This window comes from Eschrichtius robustus, chromosome 14 (genome assembly GCF_028021215.1).
Source record: "Eschrichtius robustus isolate mEscRob2 chromosome 14, mEscRob2.pri, whole genome shotgun sequence".
NCBI lineage: Eukaryota > Metazoa > Chordata > Mammalia > Artiodactyla > Eschrichtiidae > Eschrichtius > Eschrichtius robustus.
This window is the reverse complement of record NC_090837.1, coordinates 35,742,432-35,763,100: the sequence shown is the minus strand read 5'-3', so window position 1 is coordinate 35,763,100 and position 20,669 is coordinate 35,742,432. Positions and strand designations below refer to the sequence as shown.

General features: G+C 39.6%; 1 protein-coding gene across 1 annotated transcript in view; it reads right to left on the bottom strand.

The window, feature by feature from the left end:
• MYOM1 (myomesin 1) overlaps nucleotides 1–2,911 on the bottom strand; it is a 137,248-nt gene extending 134,337 nt beyond the window's left edge. Inside the window, exon 1 of the mRNA XM_068562692.1 lies at nucleotides 2,752–2,911. The gene's annotated coding sequence lies outside the window, so the exon portion shown is untranslated. The remainder of the gene's footprint in view (nucleotides 1–2,751) is intronic.
• Nucleotides 2,912–20,669: the final 17,758 nt, after the last annotated feature.

Genomic DNA, 20,669 nt, shown 5'->3' with positions numbered 1-20,669 from the left:
TTAGTTGTAATCAATTTTTCAAATCTTTTTAAAAAATTCTAAATGAGGACTGAATCCTTCTAAACTTGCCACATTTTCTGTCACGTTTAAATCTACATTTTAGGACTTCCCTGGTGGCGCAGTGGTTAAGAATCCGCCTGCCAATGCAGGGGACACGGGGTCGATCCCTGGTCCAGGAAGATCCCACATGCCGCACAGCAGCTAAGCCCATGAGCCACAACTACTGAGCCTGTGCTCTAGAGCCCGTGAGACGCAACTACTGAGCCCATGTGCCACAACTACTGAAGTCTGCACGCCTAGAGTCAGTGCTCTGAAGCAAGAGAAGCCGCAGCAATGAGAAGTCCGTGCACCACAACAAAGAGCAGCCTCTGCTCAACGCAACTAGAGAAAGCTCGCGCGCAGCAACGAAGACCCAATGCAGCCATAAATAAATAAATAAATAAATAAATAAATAAATAAATAAATAAATAAATAAATAATTTAAAAAAATAAATCTACTTTTTAGAAAGCCTTTTAAAGTACAAGACAAGCTTGCTCTTCAATTCAGTTCCATTAAAAACAATGAGATAAATATAAAAACAGTTTCTACGATGAACTGAAAAGCTGTTTCCCTTTTATTATTACTTTATGTTTTCTTGTCATTAGTCCTGCAGATTTCCAGGCCAAACCTCAGACTTAATAAATGAGGATCTTTGGTGAGAGGGGGAGCAGGAGACTGAATTCTACACAATTTCTCAAAGTGTTTCCAATGTACACTGAAGTTTGAGAAATGCTTGGCTTAGAAGATAGGAGTGATTTTTAAGGACAGGTAGAGAATAATATTTCAATGAATTTTAAATGACTAGTGTGGAGAAGTTTTCAATTTTTTGTGTTTTTATTTCAACACCTAATAAAAATTTTCACCTCTTAAAAAAACTTTTTTTTAAAATCTAATTTTTTTTTAACATCTTTATTGGAGTATAATTGCTCTACAATGTTGTGTTAGTTTCTGCTTTATAACAAAGTGAATCAGCTATACATATACATATATCTCCATATCTCCTCCCTCTTGTGTCTCCCTCCTACCCTCCTTATCCCACCCCTCTAGGTGGTCACAAAGCACCGAGCTGATCTCCCTGTGCTATGCGGCTGCTTCCCACTAGCTATCTATTTTACATTTGGTAGTGTATACATAAGTCCATGCCACTCTCTCACTTTGTCCCAGCTTACCCTTCCCCCTCCCCATGTCCTCAAGTCCATTCTCTACGTCTGCGTCTTTATTCCTGTCCTACCCCTAGGTTCTCCAGAACCATATTTTTTAAATCTTTTTATTTAAACTAAACAGTCAGCATGTATTCCCTAGAGAAGAAAATCCAGTAAACTTCATTCCAGAAATATTTATGTTAGGGCTCATGGAAGATATCAGTCTACATGGCATTTCCCAAGAGGAAAAAAATAGCTACTAGCAAGCAACTTTGCTTCAACCCTTAAATAGATTGCTATTTTCTGTTCTAAAATATACAGAATGATGATCAGGTGTAATGAATAATTATTAGATGCATTTTTATAAAACAAAAGGGTTGAATATGTAAATATAGAAGTATATGATCAGGCATTTATAAAGATGTTTGGTAAGTTTCTGTAATGATACATACTACACTGCAACACAGCAAATGTTATTTGAATGATGTCCAAATAATAATGAATGACCTTCCTGTGTATTATAAGCTAAATTCAGAACCCAAATAACTTGAAATGTTGTTATTTTCACAAAATAAAATCTTTAAATGTCTTGCCTCAATTCTATTTTCCATTCTCTTTATTTCTATTTTCCCCAAATATATTTATTTTTAATAATACTTAATAGTCCAAGCACAGAGATAATATATTACAAGTAAACGGGCTTTGGCCTTATGTCAACTCAGCTGGTTGTCATAGCTCTGACCTCTGGAACAAAGGTACAACTACCTTCTCTTCATCAAGTAAGTGAGGATTATCCCCAACACATGACAGAGTGTATTGGGAGGAAAGATGGTTTGGTTGTCTTCCATTCCTTTAAGACCTGTGTTTTTTCCTGAAAATAATTTGGGAATTTAGGAAGAGACAGTAACTGCATAGTTGTAACTGTGACATGATACTTTTGTACAGGCATTAGAGGCTGAAAGCTGATAAAAATTCTTTACAGAAAATACTGACTTTAGGATCATGATGTGGCGCTCTTTGTTGCCTCTGAAATATTGCTTAACCGTTTTCCGATTAGAAATACCCAATGTACCCTTACATTCATCCACATGGCACTGTCAGAGCAAAATCACTGAATTAGAAACTAGTGACTTCAGAGCTAGTTTACTCCTTTTGATCTAATATGTAATCAGGGAGTATTGTAGGCGTATGGAGGATAGAAAACACATGATTTCTTGTTACCTTACCCATTCCAGGTTTCAACCAAACCACTGAACTGTAACTTGGAAAGAGTACTTGACTCACGCTTACAGTTCTATCTGAGACAGCTATTATCTTTTTATAGTTCCAGGAACAGTAGCTTAATTTTAAAAGAATCCACTGATCTGAGAGAAGAGCTGTGCCAGCACAAACTGGCACCCTGCCGCTTGTTTTCCTTCCCCGGAGCGCCACTTTCCTATTTCTCTGCTATTCTTACATCTCTTTGAGAAAACTGCTGAGCTCAGAAGATAGAAAGAAACCACACACACTGCAGTGCTGTTGAGCACATAAAATATCAAGTGCATTCTTCTGCCTCAAGGTCACACTTACCAGTTTCCAAAGGAGTGATGGTGGTGGAAATGTTCCGACGTGACTGTGGAGCTGGATGAGAGAATGAAAAAGCCACGTAGGTTGAATCCAAGAAAAAGTTAAGAGGCAGGGCTAAAGACAGGACCCTGGGGCCAGTTCAAAAATAATGCATGTGGTCAGGCAGTAGAATGTCAGAGCCACACAGCCAGCCTTTTATGGCCAAGAGGGCAGATAAATATAGCACCAAATGGGGAGGGTAGTCCTAAACCGAGAGGAAGAAGGAGGCCCTGGCAGATAGCTGCCTCAGTAATTAATTACATTAATGCCAGTCAATGGCTCTGGCCTGATTAAACCAAATGTAGGATTTTAATTTGGCTATAAGAGCTATTTTCAATATAATTTTATCACAGGATATTTAAAAGCATAATGGAAAGAGTGGTTTGTGTTGAGAGCTAAAAATAGGTGCAGTAATCTGATTCCCAAAATGGACTTCATGGAATTTTAATGCCAAGATACAGTTCTGTATGTGCTGTTCATAACCCATGTACAATACATTTAAAAGACACAAGGTGAAAAAAAGAACATGAGGCTAACTAGAGACAAGCAAGTAAGAAATGGGTCACATGTGGTGGAAATTTTGGCTTGAAGATCACCGTTTCTCTCATTTCAGGAAAATTTACAAAGTAGGTTATAGCTTCAAGTTTGAATCTTTGATTCCCTATTCATTAACTAAAGCCTTTAAGAAGCAACAAGTTTTATCTTTCCTAAAGTCAGAGTAGGGTCAGTCTATCTAACAAGAGATTCTCTTTCTTTGTTTTTAGAATATGTCACAAATTCAGAGGTGGTATAACCTGGTGGCAAGAGCCTGCACTTTGGACTCAGATCAGACCTTGATTCTAGGCCACCGATGGCATTTAATAGCCAGGTAACTCTAAGCAGTGTATTTCTCCTTAAGTTTCATTTCCTTTCTCTATAAAATGGGGATAATAACACCCAAATTAGGGGACTGCTATGGAGATCAATGTGATAATGCAGAGAAAGCACTTAACCTAGTGATTGCCACAAATGAAGACTCAGTAAATGTCAACTATTGTTACCGAAAGTAATAATTTAAAAGCTCATTGTTCAGATTATATGTACGGAGAAGGTTATGTCCTGATGTGATATTACATCAACTAAATACAGATCCACTTGTATCTACCAAAATATTGAACAGACCCAATATCATAGCCTACTTTATAATTCCTTCCTTGATGATAACTCCAGTTAAGACTGTTGAGAACCTATCAAGTGCCAGATACTCTGATAGGCACTTTATATACATTATCTCATTTAATTCTCATATTGCCTTATAAGGTAGGTATCATTACCTTCTATAGATGAGGAAACTGAGGCTTCGAGAGGTGAAGTCATTTACCAAAGAGCACACAGCTAGGAAATGACATAAATGTAATTCATTCAGAGATATTTGGATTCCAAAGCCCATGCACTTTTTGTCACGGATTGCCTTATCCTCCATCCAATGATACTTTGTCTATAAGAAACTAGATATTTTCAAATGGTCTTTCGAGTGCAATATAGGTCCCCACTCATAACTTAGGGTCAGCTTTTGAGCTACCCAATCAATGTATGTAAAAGAATGTATTCCACTTAGTACTGACCAAATTCAACCCAGCATTTGTTTACCTAAATGCACCTCTAGTCAGTGTGCATACGTACATTTTTGCTGTCAGGAATCCATAGAAGAATTTTCCAAGCTTTACGTTCCCAAGTATCCATTTGTTCTCTAAACATCCAATACAGAATGGCAGTGGTTCTTCCAAGTTTTATCCACCAGCCATTGGAATAGTTCCCAGTGAGTCATTTCTCTAGAGAGCATGGTAAGTTGCTTCAAATCTCCTTGAAACAGAAAGAGGAAAAATAAGCAAAAATAAGATATAAATCATCATAATACAAGCTAATATTTAATAAGCATTTGTTATATGCCACGTATTAATAATGCTAACTACTTTACAGTATTTTATTTGACCATGATACACACATAAAAACATTTCATGGATTATGAAATTAAGATTTAGAGAGATTAATATTCTTAAAGTCACGCAACTAGAATGTGACAGAAAATTCAAACCTAGGTCTGTTCTACACAGAGCCCAGCCTCCTATATATCATCCTGTACTGCCTTATAACCATTTAACTCTGTGTGTGTGTATGCGTGTGTGTGTGCAGATAGATACATACATACATAGATAGTCAGATAGATAGAGTGTGCCATATGCCAATAATGTCCACTAGAAGTAAGAACTCTTACCAAAGAAGAGTCTTAGTTATATTTCCCATGTAACAGACAACTATTAGGTCAAGATTTACTGGCTACAAATATCAACACATTAAAATATTTACTGAACTTTGATCCCTGTTAAGAATGCAAAATGAGGGCTTCCCTGGTGGCGCAGTGGTTGAGAGTCTGCCTGCCAATGCAGGGGACGTGGGTTCGAGCCCTGGCCTGGGAGGATCCCATATGCCACGGAGCAACTAGGCCCGTGAGCCACAACTACTGAGCCTGCGCGTCTGGAGCCTGTGCTCCGCAACAAGAAAGGCCGCGATAGTGAGAGGCCCGCACACCGCGATGAAGAGTGGCCCCCACTTGCTGCAACTAGAGAAAGCCCTCGCACAGAAACGAAGACCCAACACAGCCAAAAATAAATAAATAAATAAATAAATAAATAAAGGAGTTCATTTAAAAACAAAAAACAAAAAACAAAACTTTAAAAAAAAAAAAAGAATGCAAAATGAGAGAAGTCCACACACATTTGTGGAAAAGCTAAAATATCATTCATTCATTGATGCTCAGGATCCCAGTGAAAGCCAAATAGTCTATTTCAAACAAGTGTACAATAAGATTTGGCAAAAGAAGTATAAGCTAGACGCAACCAAGTCTCCTAAGTGATCTTTCTGCTGTTGCATCATCTGGATTCAGCCTTTTCTAACAACGTATTTATCCAAAATATAAATATTCAGATAATAAACTACCTACTGTGTTGTACTGCATAATAAAACTAAAGATGAAAAATTTAGTTGGGCTTTGACAAATCAATAATCGTGATTTAATCAAATTGCCTTATAGATGTATAATCAATTAATCTGACTTAATCATGATGCCCTTACACATGTGTCAGTTTTCTGAAAACTTAATGAAATGCTAATCTACTGTTAATTTCAAATTTCCCAGAAAACCATCTAATGCAAAATACTTTTTAAAAAGTGTATAACTATATAAGTCTGGAAATTTCAAAAATATTTGCTTCCAGAATTACAATTAGTTTTTTAAGAAAGCAATTTTTTAAAAATTTTTTAAAAATTTTTTATTTTTTTAATGCTATTTTTGTCTGCTTACATTCTTTTTATTTATGTATGTATGTATGTATGGCTGTGTTGGGTCTTCGTTTCTGTGCGAGGGCTTTCTCTAGTTGTGGCAAGTGGGGGCCACTCTCCATCGCGGTGCGTAGGCCTCTCACTATCGCGGCCTCTCGTTGCCGAGCACAGGCTCCAGACGCGCAGGCTCAGTAATTGTGGCTCACGGGCCGAGTTGCTCCGCGGCATGTGGGATCTTCCCAGACCAGGGCTCGAACCCGCGTCCCCTGCATTGGCAGGCAGATTCTCAACCACTGCGCCACCAGGGAAGCCCAAGAAAGCAATTTTAAAGTAGATACATCTTCTCTTCAAACTAACTGTAAGGGTATTAATATTTTTATAAGTGTGAAATGATGAGCTTAACTAACTGTAGTGTATCCTAAAAGCCAAAATAAATGTATAAATTATATTTAGCCACCTAATAATTTTTGTTTTACAGTAGAAGTGGAAACAGTAGCAAATCATTTTTCTATACATGAGGGAATAAACAAAGATATATTCTTTAGAAATAAGGTAAACAAAAGCAAACAAAAACTAAATTCCAACTGAAATCAAGAAAGTTTAAGTTGCCAGGGAGTTTAGTTAACAAATAAAACCCATGTATCAATAATACAGAAAAAGAAAGACCTGTATTTAGTCAGTTTAATTCATAAAGCATTTATTGAAAACTGACTAATGTGTCAGGCCCTGTGTTACGCCCTAGGGTCAAGTGGTGACTCACGTCCTCAAAGTAGCCACTGTGTAGTTGGGTAGACAAAGATTACTTAAGAATAACTGTGGTACAGGGTTTCCCTGGTGGCACAGTGTTTAAGAATCCGCCTGCCAATGCAGGCGACACGGGTTCAAGCCCTGGTCTGGGAAGATCCCACATGCCGCAGAGCAACTAAGCCCGCAAGCCACAGCTACCGAGCCCGTGTGCCAGAACTACTGAAGCCCGTGCACCTAGAGCCCGTGCTCTGCAACAAGAGAAGCCATGACAATGAGAAGCCCACACACCACAATGAAGACCCAACACAGCCACAAAAATAAAAACAGACAAACAAATAATTTAAAAAAAAAAAGAATAACTGTGGTACAATGTGATAGGTGAAATGATGAACACAGCACATAAGAAAGAATGTGACTGGTTGTTTTATATGTACAAAGCAAAATCAAAAGAATCCTTCTCCTTTAAAAGATAGGAATTAAAGGAGCAAATCTAATATATCACTCATTGCTCACCTATTATGCAAAGCACATGCTAGGTACAGGGAAGCAAAATGACTGACACGGGCCCTGTGGTCAAGAATTTCTAAATTCTAAGAAATTTCTCCAATACAAATGCTTTCAACAGAAGGCAAAGCTCAGCCAGATTATTTGGTGAGCTCTTTTAAGTTGTAAATTAATTGTATCCTTCCTATCTCAGAGTTGCCTAATTAAAAAATATATATGTATATATATATATATTGGCGTTTGGCATCTAGTCCTGTTGTTCATTGAGTGACTTTGAAAAATCATTTCCCCTCTCTGAAGCTCCATTTTCTCATCTATAAAATAAAGGGTTCAACCAGATAATCTCTAAGGTGTTTTCTAGCCTGAATAACTGTGCTATCAATCCAAAAAGCAGCTGTTTTTTCTTGCCTGGTGTGTAAGCTGATTAGCAACATCCTATGTGGAGCAATTTTGAGGGGAATAAAGTAAATCCTACTTACTCCAAGAGTTCTGCTTCTACCTGCTAGCTCATGTCTGAAATGCTCTCTCCTGAGAGTGTCATTTTATGAATTTAAATCCCTATTATACTAGAAATTATCCAGAAAGATGTTTCAGCATGTAATCAGTTAAGTCTTTGCGTGACGGGCCAGAGTCTCGGATTTATTATGAGTAGAGTGGTGGGAAAGGAGGCAGAGGGGAGAGGTGATCGTTGAAAAGGGCTAGAGGAGGGGACTAGGACTCTTTTTTTTTCTTTAATTTATTTTTGGTTGCGTTGGGTCTTCATTGCTGCGTGCGGGCTTTCTCTAGTTGCGGAGAGCGGGGGCTACTCTTCGTTGCAGTGAGCGGGGGCTTCTCATTGTGGTGGCTTCTCTTGTTGTGGAGCACAGGCTCTAGGCACGTGGGCTTCAGTATTTGTGGCACGCAGGCTCAGTAGTTGTGGCTCACGGGCTCTAGAGCACAGGCTCAGTAGTTGTGGCACACGGGCTTAGTTGCTCCGCGGCATGTGGGATCTTCCCAGACCAGGGATTGAACCTGTGTCTCCTACAATGGCAGGCAGATTCTTATCCACTGTGCCACCAGGGAAGCCTGGGACTAGGACTCTTATCAGAAGCCAAATCTCATCTAGTTATTAAATGAGCTCGATCTAAACTAGATGAACTAGATCTAGATCTAAAATTAGATCTAGTTCTAATTTTGCCTGTATCCGGGCAATGGCCAAATTAAGCCAATGCAGTCAACGTCTTGCATCAGGACCTACAGGCTGTGAGGGGCAACCACTGACCTGATTTGTCCCTACAGTTTAGCCTTTTCTAGAAATTTCATACAAATGGAATCATATAATATGTAGACTTTTGTGTCTGTTTTTTTTTAACCTAGCAAGATGTTTTTGAGATTCATCCATGTTGTTGCATGATTCAGCAGATTGCTTCTTTTTACTGCTGAGAAGTACTTCATTAAAAGACACACCATGTTTTGCTTATCTGTTCATCAACGAATCAACTTTGCATTGTGTCCAGTTTGGGGCTAGTATGAATAATGTCACCTTGAATTTTTAAATCTATTTTTCCTTATACGGTTAACCAAAGTTGGTGTGATAGATAACAGAAGTATCAAAACACTGACCAAACACTTATATAGTACTTACTATTTGCCAGGTGGTATTAAAAATGCTTTATATGTATTAACTTCTTTATTCCTGACAACAATTTATAAAGTAGATACTATTATTATAATACCTTTTTCATTAATGAGAAAAACTGAGTACAGAGAAGTTCAGTAACTTGTTCCAGGACAAACAACTAAAATGTGTTAAAGCAAGGATTCAAATTCAGATAACCCAGATCCAGAGTTCATATGTTAACCAGTACACAATATTCCCTTATAATTAAAACAAACCAACTCTGAAAAAATTCTATAGCTTCCTCAATTCTTTTAATATTGCAGATACCATTTTTATATTTGATGCAGGCACATGTCTCCAAGTATTAATTAATTGTGTTCTGTGTTCCCTTATTCTCTCTTTCATACCATAAGAGTCCCCTTTCCTCCCCTAGTCTACACTGAAGCAGAAACAAAGATGCAAAAACACAATAAAACAAAGTTTCAGACTACTAGTTTCAGATACAAGCTTACAGAGCTAGCTTTTCCTATCCTGCTCACTAGATAAAACAGCCTAGAAAAAAGGAGAAGGAAAAGGCAGGGTAGTTACTAGAACAGGAAAGCAAAGACCAAAAGAAGGGCTGGGGTGATCCTCAACCTGGAAGGAAATGGACCTTTGATGGAAAGAGCAAGGGAGCAGAGAGAAAGAAAGGGAATAATTTTCTTCAAAAATGAACTCAACTTTGGAGACACTAAGTGAAGGAAGCCAGTCACAATGGACAAATGCTGTTGTATGATTCCACCTATATAAGGTACTGGGGTCAAATTCAAGGTAGAACAGTAGTTGCCAGAGACTTGGATGGTGGAGTGGAGGAAATGGGGAGTTATTGTTTAATGGCTAGAAAGTTTCAGTTGAGCATGATGAAAAAGTTCTGGAGATGGATGGTGGTGATGGCTGCACAACAATGTGAATGTACTTAATGCCACTGAACTGTGCACTTGAAAATGGTTAAGGTGATAAATTTTATGCTAGGTATATTTCACCATAATTTAAAAAAATGGATTCTTCTGATTCGTCACTGTTCAGCATGGACAGTCCACCATTCAGCAGTCCTGGACACTGATAACCCCATTCCCTCAACAGAGATGTGATACTTGGCCACCTGGTGGGGGAAGAAGAGCATGAAGGGAGACCTGTGCCCCTCCCAAGGGGGAACTCAACAGTCCCGGTTGGGACTCTCTCAATGAGGGCAGCAATGGACACAACGTTATCACACTTGGTTCTCATCAGTGTGTACACACTACGTTCTACTTTGTCTACAGGTACCTTTCAATAACAATTAATGAATGCATTGTACTATTTCACCATAATTTGTTACCTAGTCTCTAGGTGTTGGCCACATGGATATTTCCAGTTATTCACTAAGACTAGAAGTTAGAACCAAGAATTAGGAGTATCTTCATTTTCACCTCAGCTCTTTTACCACATCTATGTGTGTGTTCCCTTCGGAGGCAGCCTTTTAACCCCTCTGGTTCTGTTCTGTCATAGTTCTCCTAATGGAGTGGGATTGGAAGAGTGGTTCTCCATCCTGGCTACACATCAGAATCACCTGAGGAGTTTTTAAACCATCCTCAGGCTCAGGCCATATTCCAAGACAATTAACTCTGAATCTCTGGGCATGGGAGAATGAGTGTTTCTAAAAGCTTCTAAATGATTCTAATATGCAGCCCTAGAGGAAAAATAATCTCCTAGGTCTCTTTCGGTTCTAAAATGATGAAATCCTCTGAATCCAAAAGAGAGCTATAAATATTTTGTACAAATAAAGTTTTCCTTTCAATTATCTCCTTGGGAAGTATTTCCCCAGAAAGGAACTACAAATTGAAGGAAATGTTTTGTGAGAGTGCTATTTGGAATATTAGGCTAATCTATAATGCCACCTACCAAATATGAATGCACTCTTTCTTCATTGCTCCATCAACATTGGAACGTACAATTTTATTTCAGCAAGTTTAACAGATGTGAAATATATCTCATAGCTATTTTTAAATGCATTTTTAAAATTCATGGTGAGGCCAGACATTTCCTTCAACATAAGCTAACTATTTGGTTTTCCTCTTGTATGAGCTTCTTTTGACCTTTGACATGGAGATTGATTATTTTTCTTGAGATCATTATTAATCTGTTAATATAATAATAAAGTAAATAAAAATTTAAAATAAGATAAAATAACTACCATTAAACCTCCTGTGTACTAGATACTATATCATGCTTTACACATAGTATTTTATTTATTTCTTACAAAAACCCTACAAAGCAGTTACCATCCCCAAGTTATAAATGAGAAAACTAAGTTTCAGAGAATAACATTAGACAAGTTACCCAAGGTCACATAGCTAGCAAATAGTAGAGCTGGGACTTGAACCCAGTTCCATCTGGCTTCAATGCTCCATTCTCTTTCCTGGACAGGAAAGCACTTAATGCCTGCTCTGCTCACAGCATCTGCTGATATTTTGCACCATGTGATTCCTACTCTATGACCACAGGTGATGGGTCATTTCAAACCCAAAGGTTACTGATGTATATCCTGGCAGCAACCTATGATATATGGCCTGGGCCAAAAAGGTGAGTCAAGCCAATCACATTCCTAGCTTACAAATTTGATTTTGGAAATACTGAGTGTCAATACACTTACTAGAAGGACCAAAAGTCAAAAAAGCCTGAACCAAAAGATGCCAGGGGTATATCTGGGGTCAGAGAAGCCATGGCAAGCTGAAATTATGAGGGACCAGAAGCTAAAATTAGCAGAGAAAGGCAGTTGGTAGAGAGAAAACACAGTAGATGCTCTTAAAGAAGCAGCAGGTCACTCAGAGAACGATCATTCGGTCCATGAGAGAAAAACAAGAGTCAATCCCTCAAGATACTGAATCTAAAAAAAATGGTTCTGAAGAACCTAGGGGCAGGACAGGAATAAAGACACAGATGTAGAGAATGGACTTGAGGACACAGGGAGGGGGAAGGGTAAGCTGGGACAAAGTGAGAGAGTGGCATGAACATATATACACTACCAAATGTAAAATAGATAGCTAGTGGGAAGCAGCTGCATTGCACAGGGAGATCAGCTTTGTGTCCACCTAGAGGGGTGGAATAGGGAGGGTGGGAGGGAGACGCAAGAGGGAGGAGATATGGGGATATATGTTTATGTATAGCTGATTCACTTTGTAATACAGCAGAAACTAACACACCATTGTAAAGCAATTATACTCCAATAAAGATGTTAAAAAAAAGCATCTAAATAGAGAGAATTACTATAAGAATTAATATAGTAACATAAAAGACTTTATTCATTGTTATCCCCTGCCTTGGACAATAAGTTTTATTGGTTTATATATCCAAACAAAAGCTAACCTGTCTGTGGCTAATCTGGTCACCTCAACTACCTATGTCCCAGGAGATTTTTCATTCTGGACCTAGCAGGCCATACAGAAGTTTGATAACATTCATCTGGTTGAGTTTCAACACAGGACTACTTTCATCATTTAACCACTTCCTAAATCTCCCTTATTTTTTTCTATACCTTTGCCCCATAGTTCTTAAATAAGGTTTACAGTTTTAACGTAGGTTTACTGTGCACACACGACATGTCTGGCACTGTGCGAGGTACTGGGAATACAAACAGAAGAAGGCGCTCTTGGGAAGTATGTCTACCTTCTTATCATAGTTCTTTCTTTGTCCAGCAGTAAATAATGAGTTGTGTAGCACACAGTAAGACACCAAAGAATACTGACTTTGGGAAAGCCCCTTCAAACTTGACCTCTGGCTCGTCGACCTGTCAGGGATTCCTGGGTAGTGCTGCCAGACCAGTGCTTTAATGCTTTACTGAATCAGCACTTGAGGGGCAACGCAAAAGGAGGTGTTCTGTGTTAAATGTTGACACGTTATATGAAATGGAATCTGCCCATAGAAATTACTTTCATTTACCATTATTCCTCCAGGAGAAAGAAGAACTCAGAATCAAAAGTTACAATACACTTACAGATGGCTGGCAAATCAGTTATTTTCCCAAGGCACTAACTTCAGTGGAATTAGGTCTTACAGAAAAGTCTGCACAAGACCTTAGAGTCTCTTTTCCTGGGAAGAACAAAAAAAATAAGTCAACATTTGGGGTAAATATTCCCACTCCAAATTATTAACACAGTCATTCTTATCAATGATTAGCATGTGTCAACAATAAATACTCCTGCCTTTTCTATTCCCCAGAATATGACCTTGGGCAAGTTATTAACCTCTCTAAGCTTCAAGTTCTTCATCTGTAAAATGGAAATGACAGTAACCACCCTGCAGGGCAATGACTGAGAGTTAATAAAACACGTAGCAGAGTGCCTAGCTCTGTAAATATAATAATAATTACAATTCATTAGTTTGTTAAAAGTATACACTGAAAAACTTCTACTTAGCTAGTGTAAAACTAATATAGGATATGTTTACAAGTGAGTTGGAAAGCAAGTCAAACAGACATGAAAAAGCAGAGAACAATCAAAAATGATCTAATATTTTTGAGTGCAATAGGACATTAAACGTGAGGTTCATGATATCTCAGAATTTTGGCAGACATCCCAGAGGCTGAGAATATTAGTTGTCAGAATATCTATTCAGGACATGTTACAAGACTGTGAAATCAATTTTGTGACTCTTAGTTAACGTTCCTCCTCAGGAATTATAAGAGGCAAGATCAGTCTCTAGACCTGAGAGTTTCTAGAGAGACCAGCATCCAGAAATCTTTGGAGAGAGGTGTCAGGATTTTGCGCATCAATTCCACACACATTGTGTAGGGAGTGAGTGGTTCTTCTCACAGCACTTTGAATACACCTTCAGCAGGTAATGTTGCTGGAGGAAAGCATACTGCCGGTCTAATTATTGTTCCATTGTAGGCCATTTGTCTTTTCTCTCTGGAAGTTTTTACTATTTTCCTTTACCCTTGATGTTCTGAAGTTTCACTGTGATGTGACTTGGCATAGATTTATTTCTATTTTTCCTGCTTCATATTCAGTGCACTTTCAACCCGAATAAAGATTTTTTGACTCTCTTTCAATTCTGGGAAACTCTTAGTCATTGTCTCTTTTAATACTGTTTCCCATCATTCCCATTTTTATCTTGTTCTGGATTTCCTATTAAATATACAATGGATTATCAAAATATATCCTCCCTGACTCTTGACAGCTCTTTTATACTTTTATCTTCTTGTCTCTTTGTGCTGTTTTAGTGAATGCCTCTGTACTGTCTTCTAATCCACTACCTCAAAACGTCCAAAACTGTCTGTCATTTCCTACCGTCACCATACCCCACACTCCAAACTACTTCTCCCCCATATTCCTCATTCCAGTGATTGGCAGTGTCATCTGTCAGAAATCCCAATTCTTCCTTCTCCCAGGCTCACCCTCTGCTACTCCTCTGAACTATCAGAGCAATTTTAAAATAACACAATTCTGCTCATATTAACCCCATACTTAAGACAGATCAGTGGTATCTTATTGACCTTCAGAAAATGACTTAGAGGCCATTTGGGATACAGTCTCTGCTTACTCCTTTAGCTCACATTTCTACCATTTTTCCCTTATATTCTACTTTCCAGCTCTTCATTCAGTCAATATGTATTTTTACTTACTGAGTGCCTGTAATGTGCTAATAATAATCACTGTTCCAGGCCTTGGGGATACTTCAGTAAACAAAGAAGCCTAAAAACCCTGTCTTCATGGAACTTAATAGGGAATATGTTCTGGTTTACATTTTAAAGGATTACTCTTTGGCGGTGTGGAAGTAAGGAGACCAGTTAGAAGACTATTGCAAAAATCCAGGCTTGAGAGAGGTTACCTTGCACTAAAATGGTAGTAAAGTTGGTGAGACTAAGTCATATTCCAACATATTTTGAAGCGCTTAACCAATAGGTATATGCTAATAACTGCTCTAGACCCTGGAGATACTTTGACTGAAAGATCGGATGAAGGTCATGAAAGAAAAAGAGGTGGCATAGATGAGTCAAAGGTTTTTGACCTGAGCAACTTAAAGGATTGAAATGCCATTAACCAAGCTGGAGAAGACAACAGGAAGAGCAGGTTTTGGAGTCTGAAGGTTTAGATGCCTGGTAGACCTCCTCTTGGAAATGTCAAGTCAATATTTAGATACATGAGTCTGGAGTGCTGGGCAGAGGTTTTGGCCAGAGATACACACTTGGGAGTGATCAATGTCTAAGTAGTATTTAAAGCCATGAAAGTAGATAAGATCAGCTAGGGAAGGAGCATCGACAGAAAAGAAAAGAAAGCCAAGCACTGAGTTCTGGGCTACACTGAGGGATTAGGGAAATTAGGAGGTATTGGCAAAAGAGATTGAAGAGTAGCCATAAGGAGGGAGGAAAACCAGGAGAGTGAGGCATCCTGGAAGCAAAGAAGAAAGTATTTCAAAGGTGAGGGAGTGATCACTCTGGCAATTGGCCATGATGACATGGAGGTCTTTGGTGACCTTGATAAGCACTTGTTGGTGGAGTGGCTGGGAAAAAAAAAGCCTTATTATAATGAGTTTAACAGAGAACTAGAGCCAGTGAGTATAGGTGACTCTTCTGAGGACTTTTATAAAGGGGAACAAAGAAATAGGACAATAGCTGGAGGAGGAAAGTGCATCAGGAAGAGGGGTTTTTTGGTGTTTGGTTATACTATAGCAGTTTTCTATTGTTGCTATAACAAATTACCACAAACCTAGTGGTTTAAAACAACACAACTTAATTATCTTACAGTTGTGTAGATTAGAAGTCCAACTTGGGTCTCACTAGGCTAAAATCAGGGTGCCAGCAAGACTATGTTCCTTTCTAAAGACTCTAGGGGAGAATCTGTTTTCTTGTCTTTTCTAGCTTCTGGAGTTCATCCACATTCCTTGGCTCATGGCCCCCTTCCTCCATCTTTAAAGCCAGCAATGTTACATCACTCTGAACATTCTTCCATGGTCACATCTCCCTCTGATTGTCATATTCTGCCTCCTTCTTCTACTTTTAAGACGCTTGTGATTACACTGTGCCCATCGTGATAACACAGCATAAACTCCCTATTTTAAGGTCAGCTCGTTAGCAACCTTAATTTCATTCTTAATTCCTCTGTTATGTAACCTAACATAGTCACAGGTTCTGGAATTAGGATGTGGACATCTTTGGGGAGCCTGCCATACATGGGATACATTACAGCATACTTGTTCATGGGAATAACCCAATAAAGAGAGAGAGAACCTGATGACGCTGGGGAGGGCAGAATTGTTGGAGTGACATGAGTGAGCAAATGGAGGAACTGGTTTTCCATAGGAGCAAGGAGGGTTCCTCTCAATTTAACAGAAGAGGAGAAGACAACAAATGGGGACAGATGCTGGCTGGTGGGTAAATGTGGGTGGTGTGGGAGCTCGTGGGAGTCATTTCTTTCTCAGTGACTCAGAAGCAAGGTCATGGACTGACAGCAAGGATGGGGGGAAGGTGTTGAAGGTGTGAGAAGACAGAAGTTATAAAACTGACATCGAAGAGATTAGGAGCATGAAAGAAATAGAGAAATGTCACGAGTACCTAGGTAGCATCAAGGGCCCACTTGATGTCTGTTGTCATTATTTAAAGTGTGCCCATTCAGCTTGTTTCCTCCAGCCAGGTAGACAAAACATGGGTACATTAATTAGCCAGGTTAGGTTAACTGCTCGACAAATTCCAAATCTCAGTGCCTTAACCAACCAAAGTCGATTTCTCACTAAGAAATTAACATGGACTATCTCACCTAATCCATACAATGGTTGAATAAAATGAATACCATTATTATACTCTTTTCCAGATGAAGAAACTAAAGAATTAATTGAAGCAAGCCTAAACCATAATTTTTGGTTTAGGTATTAGTTTTATTTGGGGGTATTTTTAAAAAATTTTTTGCCTCATAAGATTAATTCAGAAAATGTCATTTGGTCACTATACTCATTCATTAACAAACTATTATTAGAATCAACTATGTTAGGCTATGTATTTCAAATTATGAACCATAATATTATGATATTAGGAATCTTTGTCTTTTAGTAGTTGGAGCAGCATTTCTTCAATTAATTACCAGAGCCCAGTAACTTATTTTCTAGGTAATTCTTATTTCTTATTTTGGTTTGGTTTATTCATATTCTCTCTTCTTGCATCTTGTTTAGTATTTTAATTTTCCTAAGCATTTATCTATCTTATTTTTTCAGATTTACTAGTATGGAAGTAATAACTTTCCTCAAAAATTCTTAATTCAACTTCACATTATTTTTTTAATATCATTCCTGAATTTAGAAATAATTGTGATTTTTTTTTTTAAAAAAAAGCAATTCTTTATTTATGTAGAATTTTCTATACCCTTTTAATATACTACTTGTAGTTTTGGCGCTTTTAAGCTATTAACTTTAACGTTAATACAGATTAACTCAAACACCTTTACTTCATTTAAAAGAAAGAAGCTCCTCCTGCTGTTTTACTGAATTAATGCTAATTGTTACATTCTACTTCATGTACAGAGAATTAGAATTCCACTTATGTAGGTAAAACCAGAACGTAAGCCATGTCTCAACATTCAAAAGTTTCTTACATGCAATAAAAATTGCAAGTGATCATTACGAAATTATTGACTTAGGTAGTAAACACCAAGGGTCAAGTCAGCTATGCTTCTTTGTTGTTTGGATATGGAGTTCCCCTCCTTGGACCAAAGAAGAGAGCGCAACATAGTAAAATTAAATGTGGGCTTTGGGTCAGGACACTTACTAGTTATGTGCCCTTGAACAAGTAACCAGTTACTGAATATTTATTGGCACCCATGGATAATTAGGCACTTTATTAGGAGTTAGGGATTCGTGAACAAGAAATACTGGCCCCTGTCCTTCTATCTTACCCCTGGACAAGCAGAGACATGAGCTATAACCCTGGTTCTTTTATTGTCTTTTGGTGCATGTGCAAGTCACTAAAGTATTTAAGCCTCGGTTTCCTAATCTGGGAAACAGAGGTGATAATACTTACCTCACAGGGTAGTTGTAAGAATTCAATGATAAAAATGCTTATGTAGAATACCTAGTACATAACAGGTATATAGTAACTGTGTGTTCCTTTTCTTTCTGTGTTTTTTTCTTTCTTTAGATCTGATCTCAGGGCGGGGGGTGGGGGGGGGGGTGGGGGGAAAAAGGAGCCTCACCTTGAGGCAGGAGCAATAGTGCCCTTTCAGTGTAATTACAGCACCCCCAAATAATTGCATACTATATAGTCTGAGTTCCTGAAACATCAGTGCATGGTTTTTCCCAGCCCTGGCACTACTGACATTTTTGGCAGAATAATGCTCTGTTGTAGGGGGCTGTCCTGTGCATTGTGGGGCATTTAGCAGCATCCCCGGCCTCTACCCACTAGATGCCAGTAGCAGCTCCCTGGTTATGAAAATCAAAACTGTCTCCAGACATTGCCAAGTGTTCCCTTGGGGGAAAGTCACCCCTGGTTGTGAACCTCCACATTAGTGGATCATAAATTCACATGTAGTGGGTCTTGAGCATTTTAAAAAGTTAAATGGCATAAAGTTGACAAGAATAGAAATCTTAGAAAGTATTACAGGCAGTCAAGTATTGCTTAGTGATATAAATTTCTTACTGTGAGTGGTCAAAAATTTGAAAGCCACTGTACTCAATGAAAACTTTCATATAAACTCATTTAATCAGAAAACTCTACAAAATAAGCAGGACAGATGTTATCCTGTCTCACAAATCAGAAACTTGACTGTCAGATCAGTTGAATGACTTGCCCTCAGGGTTACTCAGTAGGCTAAAGGAAAGATGTGAAACCCAACCCAGGTCTCTCAACTTTTAATGACAAGGTGTAAAGGGGATTGTCACCTGAGGGCAAAGATCTCCCGAAGGGTCCACAAGGGAAGAGATATTAGAGTGAGAGGTCTTTGGTGGTGGGTCCAATCATTAAAATTTAATATCAAAACGTTAGATGGAAATTTGAATAACATTTTATTAAGATATTATTTTTCCACACCGCTAACCTTTGTATACCCACAGTTAATTGGGGAATGAATAAATTAATGAATGAACATGGACCACACAAATCCCAGTGGTCAGTCAGCCAGGCCCTCTGATCACCTCCAGACAATCAGGCAGGCTGCTCCCTTTGCCTGGAATCTCCCTCTCCTCTCTTTCCCCACTGACTTCTAGAATCAGCTCTTCAGTAGTCCTCCGAGGGACACTGGCCACAAGTCCCCAGACAGGCTGATTTCCTCCTCTGTGCTCCTTCCATAAACCTTACCAAATTATGCTGTAATTTTCTGTTCCACGTTTGTTCCTTGATAACTCCCTGTGCCTTTACTCTCTCCCCTGTCATCCCAGAGGTAGAAACTATGCTCTTATTTCAAAAACCAAATAAACCACAGCACTCACCACAGTGCTTGGCAATGCAGTTGCTGTTTAATACCTGTTGCCTGAATGGAAGGAAAGCAGACAGACAAAGCAATTATCTCATACTATGGAAGCAAAAGACTGTTGCTGCTCCCTGCCGCCCTGAGGGGACAACTATACCGTCCATTTCACCCTATGGGATGAGTTTTCTTCCCGGAGGACAGCAGTGGGAGCTCTAGCGCCCCCTGGTGGCAGGTGGGGGTGTGAGCACTGCAGGCGGCTCGCCCTGCTGCCCAAGCCAGGCTCCAAGAACCATCTGCATTCCCCCCCCGACTCAGCCATCTGGAGTTTGTGCCCTCACTGCCTAGTCTTAGACCCTAAACTGTCCTCGCTCTGTGTCCCCACCTTCGGTGATAAGACTCACTTAGGATCCCTGTTAAACTGATGGCTTCCCAGGACCCGCCCTGCAAGATTCTGATTCAGCGGGTTGGAGATGAGGCCCCCAAGATTGTGTATTTTTAACTAGTACCCCAAGTGATTCTCACTACCAAGGCTGTTTGGTAAACTAATCATCTTCGTTTCACTCACGCTGTAGAATTAGGGCAGTTGTTTATTTTTCAGTGACTTTACCTCTAAGTGAACTTGGGAATATATTATTGGTTAAGAGACGAAACGCTCCTGAGGTCCTTGAAGGTGTAGCTTATTCGTATTTCGAGTATATTATCCTGCACCTTTTACCTTCCTTGTCAGCAGCAGGGTGACTGGAGAGAGGGCGGCTTTCGAGGGCGACCCCAAACCTCAGAACTGTTCCGGCCACGTGAGCCAGACCAGGCACGTGACCCCGGCGCCAGGATGACCCTGGAGTGGCATCGGCCGCAGCCCACCCCTTCCTCCGAGGGGACCTGCAGCACAGGCTCTCTCGCCGGAGTCTGGACGCAGGAAGACAATTGGGGAGGGCTTTCCTTTAACGAGACGCACTGGCTGAACCAGCCCGGGGCAAGGAGAGCGGAGCACAATAGGCCCCACTTTCTGGCCCCCTTTCCACCAGGCGCACGCCCGCACCACAGTCAGAGGCGGGGGCGAAGTTAGGAAGCTCTCGCTGCTGGTCGCGCGTCTTCCTTTTGAGCCGGACGCAGTCAGGCTATCTTGTTCACGGGGTCTGAGGGGCTCTGGTGGGAAACCTAACTGCGAAAGTTTTTGAACAGGGAAGAGGTCTTCGGCCGCCCGTGGCCTGAGGAAATCCTTCTGGGCCGAATAAATAGTGGCCTCTTGTCTGAGGGCCCTCCGGACTAAATGTCTGCTCCTGTGGGGAGGGGCGGGACTCTTC